We start from the raw sequence: 6,765 nt of genomic DNA on the forward strand, positions 1-6,765 counted from the left end.
TGACATGCCACATGCCACATGCTTGCCAGCAGGGTGAGTCCTACCTAGTTGTTTTTAACTCTCTCTTCTCCCACTCTGGCTGATCCCAGCCAGGGGAGAGTCTGACCCTTTAAGAGGTTAAGCTGGCTAAACTGTGAAAGTTGTCAGCCCCATCTGAGGTGGGACGTGGGGCAACTTTGCTCCTCATATTGCATTTATTTTTTAATTTTTATTTTATTTTATAAATAAAATCCCAAGCAGGCTCTGTCGTACTGTCAGCACATGGAGCCTGAAGCGGGGCTCAATCCCACCAACCTTGAGACCATGACCTGAGCCAAAATCAAGAGTCGGACGCTTAACTGACTGAGCCATCCAGGCGCCCCAAAAAATTATTTAAAAAAATTAATAATTGGGAAATTGAGGAGTGGTAGCCTGGACCCTACCTCCACAGGACTGGGAGCAAATATGACTGCACTCCAGTTGCTATGGCAGCATTGCCTGGGGAGATCACATTTTCCAGAGGCACTTAATCCAGGTGGTCTAAGGGCCTTGGGGACTTATCCCTTGAGGAATGGCTGTCAGGGATAAGGGCTCCATTGCCCAAAGGCTCTTAGGCCCAAAGAGATGGGATTTAGCAACACACATTGGGTAAATTTACACACTCTTGCACATGCACACGCACACTCTGAGACTGGCAGCCATGCTTCCCTATAAACCCTCAGCTCTGTTCACATGCTCATGGGATCCCCTTCACATGGGAAACTAGCCATGGGCTCAAACATGTATGTAACCCACATGTGAGGTCTCCCATCGCCCTTGGCCCAGGAAGGAGCACCCCACTCCTCCAGCCCCAATGGGTTGGGAGGCGCCATGGTGAATCAGGAGGCCATCACCAAGTGCTTACCCATGGCACCACTGCCAGTCTGTGACTCAAGACAGAACACTAGACTCCTGGTGCCAGAGCCCAGACTGTGGAAATGGGGAAACTCCCTTAACCATTCTACTTTTTCTTCTCCCTGCCATATGATGTGCTTCTCAGCCTCTCAGTGCCTCAGGTGGGGCTCCAAAGGCAGCACGGGGCAGGAATTGGCAAGGAGCTCTCCTCAACACCGAAAGAACATAGGAACCCCAGCCCATAGCACCTTGTCCTCACTGTGCCCCATCCTGGGGCTGCCAGAAGGACAAGCCTGGCCTGTAAACCAGAGCACAGGAGAAAAACAGGGGAACTCTGCCACCAGCAGGCATATATGCAAGGCCCTTAGACACACATGCATTTGCACTCAGCTTACATAGGTGTTCACATGTGCTGCACCATATGCTCCTACACAAAACTCATTCATATCTATAATTAATGTGTGGACATACATGTTCATACATGTACCTACACATGCACAATGAGATGGATTCGGGTTGAAGCAGAGAAGGTATGATACAGGTAGAGCTTCATGTTTCTTAGTGGGCGTGAAAGAGGGGGAAGGATACAGTGCCTTCCAAGGGTCCTTTATTCCTGCCAGCCCTCATTTGGGACTAAAAGGGGTCTGGACCTGGGGAGTTTGTGCAGAATTGCCAGGCTGGCCTGAGGGGGGGGGGGGGGCAGAAGCAGGACCTCACTGTCTCTTCTCATTGTAGTCAATGTCAACGGCGCCCCCTGGAGCCAGAGACAGAAAGAAGTATGGCTTCAGAGAGAAGTGATTGCACTTGGTAAGGCCAACTCTGAGTCACAGAGCTTACCTATAGCCCTCTGGGCTCCCTCCTGTGCTTTGGGAAGGAAAACTAGGGCCAAGTGCAAGTGCAAGCTAGAAGCCAGCCCACCTGGGAGCTCTGGGAGGATGCAGATGAGGAGGCACCACCTCGTCCCAGGGCATCTTGAGCAAGATCTGTCTCACCTGGGTGGAGGGCTGAACCCAGGAAGGGGCCTTGACAGCCCATCCACCCGTGGGAGGCTGTGATTCCTTGAGGTCAGAGCTGGGGGAGTGGGTTCCCAGACAAGGGAAGGGCTAAAGATGCAAGTCCCAGCCTGCTGGACCAGAGGGGCTGGCTGGGGCCCTGTAAGGGGAGGTGGTGGCACACCCTTCATTTTCTGCCCCCCAAACTCTTTTTGTTTGAATAGGAGCAGCGTGAACCATCAGAAGACACATGGGCCTTGCTGTTAGCAAGTGGGGTGGAAAAAAGTGTAGACATTAGAAAACAAATCATGCTATAGTCTCCCCAGCCTCTTCAAACCCCCTAAATCTCTTCCAGAGCTTTGGAACAGGGTGGGGGAGGGGCAGGCCAAAGCAGACATACAGACATTTTCAAGTTTAGAGATCACTTCCTCCCATTTACAAAACAACTCCCAAAAGTGGGTGTATTTTTCCCCTTTCACAGATGACAAAACTGAGGTTTAGAAAGAAGTCACCTGCTGAGGTCTCAGCCAAGCATTGAGCTGGGATTCAAACCTCATGAGGATAAGAAGGTGAGGTGAAGAAGAGGGGCGGAGAGGCCAGGGAGCCTCAGGTCCAAGGCACAGGAGGAGCAGGGAGTCAGGACACAGGAATCCACTGAGTCTCTCCATACCACCTGAGCCCCTTTTCTAGAATGCACCCCACTCTTAGGCCAATGCTGGACACTATTCCTGCTCCTAGGCCTCAAGAGTTGAGGGCTGGCTGTGGACTGGAATTGGGAGTGGAGAGTGGAGATGAATCATCCTATTATGAGCGTCCCCAGACTGGGGGGCGGGCAAGCATCTCCTCCTACTGCGCCAACAGTCACCCCCTGTCTCCAGACAAGATGGCAGAGAGCCCATGAACACATACTACCCCCTTGGGCACTTCCAGCCACATGTCCAGCTCTGAGAAAATCTACCTTTAGACCCATATCCTGGGGACTTTGGATTCACCTTCTGGTGTCTCTGAGCTGCCCTTGGCACCCTTTGAGGACAGCAGAGAGTTGCAGAAGAGGCAGAGAGATGCGGCAGAGGCTTAGACTCCTTGCTGAGGAAGGGTCCAGAGTTATAGGGGCCAGGCCAACAGGTCAGAGGCTTCTTGCCGATCAGAATCTCAGCTCCAAGTCTGGCTTGGCCACTGAACAGTCAGGTGACCTAGCCAGTTCTCTTCTCTCAGCCCTCAAGTCTTAGTTTCTTCATCAGTCACCTGGAAGTTTCATATGGAGTCGTCCCACCCCCCAACCCAGGGCCTCTGTAAGAATCAAGCAAGATTGTGGGTGTTTCAGGCTTTAAAAACTTTATCACACAGTCAACATAGAAAGCAAGACTCATTCTAGAAGCTGCCTCCTTAATCAGGGCCACATTTCCTCATATGTGAATATCCACGTACATCCACATGAGTTCTTGGCTCTGTGTTTGCATGTATCCAAGGAGGTCTGTGTGTACAACCATGGGGTTCATGCATGCATGTGTGTATCCATCAGTGCCTGTGTGTGCATTTGTGTGTCCAAGGGGCTCTGTGTGCATATCTGTGTGTGTCCCTGTCTGGGCCTGGCTGTGGGTCTGGGTCCAGAGTTTACAAAAGCCAGAGATAGAGGATGGGGATCTGTTGAGGAGTTTGGGGACTAGCTGGCCGGACAGTTGGCCCTGCCCCAGGCCGGCCTAGAGGGAGAGGAGTTAGTGACATGGAGCTGACACAGACCAGGTTATCACTACAAACAGGCCTAGGGTGTCTGGAGAGCTCTGGTTCACACCTCAGGATCAGATCCCTGGAGCCCCTGGCCTTTATGTTTTCCTCTCTCTCTCTTCACTAACAGGAAAGCTTCTGGAACCAGGATGGTTGCCTCAGAATGAGGGGTCAGAACCAGAGATTGAGGAAGAAGAAAAACTCATGGCCTTCCTGGGGGGCCTGAATTAGGGCCTGGCGTTTGCCTGGCCGCTGCAGCCAGGAAAGGAGCATAGAGCATTTGGGGGACTGAGGCAACCAGAGAGCTTCCTGGAGGAGGAAACATTTGGCTGGGGATTTTGTAGAGGGTCTTCCGGGTGAAAGCCTGCCAGGCCAGGCCAAGGTAGGTATGGCTGTTTGCCTGATACAAGATGAGATCACCTGTAGTGAAGCCAGGGCGGGACACTGGTAGCACAGAAGGGCATTGGGTTCTATACTAAGGGCCTGAACCTTATCGAGGGGCCAGAGACATTCAAGCTGTGCTTCTTTAATCCCCAGGGCTCTGAGGAAGCTCTCACAGGGACTGTGGCAGCTGGAAGCGGGGAGAGGGAAGGCAAGGAGGCAGAGCCCTGGTCCCACCTCCTGTTTCAACCACAGTATTTCAACCATGTTACGTCAGAGTTCTAAACAAGATTACAATTGACAAATGTTCCACTGCTAAGAACAGAAACTAATGGGAGACCTGAGGGTTTTAAACAGGGAAGTGGTGTGGTCTCCATTTGCCAGTTAATGGAAGGCGCTGGAAGGATCCCTCCAGTTGCTACGTGGAGGATGTGTTGGAGGGGAGAGGCTGAGACCAGGAGGTCTGGAAGGAAGCCACAGAGGAGGCAAAGAGGCCAGATGCAATGGGTACAGGGAGTGAGGAGAGTTTGAATTGGGGATTTAGGAGGCAGAGTGATCAGGGCAGGTCGTCAAGAAGCTGAAATTGGAGGCGAGCCCAACTGGGTAGATAGGAACTTGAACCTCAGATGGAGCCCAGAACAACTGCTCTCTGAGAGGCCTGTGGTCTGAAGGGGGTGGGATGGGGGACCGCAGGGGGAAGGAGGCTCTGCATCTGGTGTTCCAGAAAGGCCATGGGCATGTGTGAGCCCCAGAATTCTCTCCCCTCATCCCAGCCCAGTCTGTGCTAATTACAGAGCAGCCACCGGCTGCCTGCCCCCGGGGGAGAGGTGTCACAAGGGGAAAGATCTAGGGGAGGGGACAGGCTACAGCAGGAAGTTCTGCAGTCAGACTTCAGGTATGACTTCCTGAGGATCTCTAGACCTGGGATGGGTGGGAACTGGGCTCCAGGGAGACCCCACTGATTGGGATGGAGGTGGGGATGTTGTGGGGGCAGATTAGAGAAAGGTCAAGATGCCATATCTATCATTTTTCTTCTTCAAGTTGAAATATATTTGACATATAACATTGTGTAATTTCATTATTTATATATTATGATTGCCATTGTAGCAATAATTAGACCTCCATCACATTACATAATTGTCCTTTTTTTTAGTGGTTGGAATAATTAAGTTCTAGTCTCTCAGAAAGTTTGTTGATTATAATACAGTATTGTTGCCTATATTCACTATACTGGGCATTAGATCCCTCGGGCTTATCTACTACTCATTGTAAATTCATACCTTCAAACATCTGTCCTGCCTCCCCTTCCCCACATATATCTATCTTTTTCATCCAAATCCCTGGTGGTCAAGTGGAACAGGGGACTGGATCTCAGGGCCTCCTTATTCCTTAGGTCAGGGCCCAATCTGGGCCTTGTCAGTCTTTGGAAGACCCCAGCCCTATCCTGTGGAGGTTTCCAGTCTGGAACAGTAGGGGAGAGCTGGGTCCTGCTTTTGAAGAGGTCCCAGTCAGGGGGACAGAGATTTCAGGCTTGAGCTAAGGTGGACCAGAGTGTGCACACTCTCAACCCTCCCCTATCCTTGACTCTGCTCCTTTATGTCTTGCTGATAACAGCTTTATTCAGCTGCCCTGGGTGGAGGGAGAGGAGCAGGGCTGGCAGGTGGCCCAGGACAGAGGAGGGGGGCAGGCTTTGCACTCCTCTGCCCCATTGCACAGATCTAGAGTTCAGCTCTCCATTCCTTTATTCCTCTTCACCCCAGCCCTTGGCTGCAGGAGAGCCCAGGCTTGGCAGCGGGGTCTGGAGACAGGATTCTCTGGATCTCCACCCCTAGCTCCCTGTGTGACCCTGGACAAGTTCCTACACCTCTCTGGGCCTCACACAAACCAGAAAAATTATCCTCTCCATCCTGCTTTCAGAAGTTGAACTGTGAAAGGGAAATGAGTCTCTCTCTGGGTTTGGAACACCCTGGTCCCCATTAGTGCCCTGGGCAGTCTAAGAGTCCTGTTGCTCCCCACACACACCCTCCCCCCTCTCTCTGCAGCAGAGGGATGGGCAGGCAGGCTGACCTATGCTTGAGTAGGGTAGGGGTGACTCACGTGCCCCAGGCTTCCCCTCCCCTTAATCGCTCACCTGGATTAATCTATGACTCACAAAGCAAGTACCGGATGTTGGAGGGGTTGTATGTATGTTTGTTTATTGGGGTGGGGGCACTTGGACGAGTCCAAATCTGAGCAGCCCTCAGGACTTCTTTGAACGTAACCTGCTGCAAGGACCCCTAGGCTTTGGGGTCTTGCTCTTTTTCTCCAAAGTAATGTGCTGGGCAGAGGAAAATAGGGTCTTCAGCTGAATGGATTCCAGTTTAGAGGAGATGGTGATACCACAGTCAAAAGAGAGGACACTTTGAGAATTTACTAAATGTAACCACACAGCGAGGCTTAGAAGGTCTGACAGAACTGGGGAAACCAAAGCCCCAAGAAGAAGGCTTTGTTTAGAGCCACAGAAACAATCCAGAGTTTTTGCCTCTGTTTGTTTTAATGTTTATTTATTTTTGAGAAAGAGAAACAGAGAGTGCAAGCCAGGGAGGGGCAGAGAGAGAGGGAGACACAGAATCCGAAGCAGGCTCCAGACTCCGAGCTGTCAGCACAGAGCCTGATGCAGGACTCGAAGTCACAAACCGTGAGATCATGACCCGAGCCGAAGCCAGACGCTTAACTGCTTAAACTGAGCTACTCAGGCCCCCCCCCCCCCAGAGTTTTTGCCTCTTTATCTGAGAGCTTTCTCTCCTGACCTACT

Source organism: Felis catus, chromosome D4 (assembly GCF_018350175.1).
Source record: "Felis catus isolate Fca126 chromosome D4, F.catus_Fca126_mat1.0, whole genome shotgun sequence".
Taxonomy (NCBI): domain Eukaryota; kingdom Metazoa; phylum Chordata; class Mammalia; order Carnivora; family Felidae; genus Felis; species Felis catus.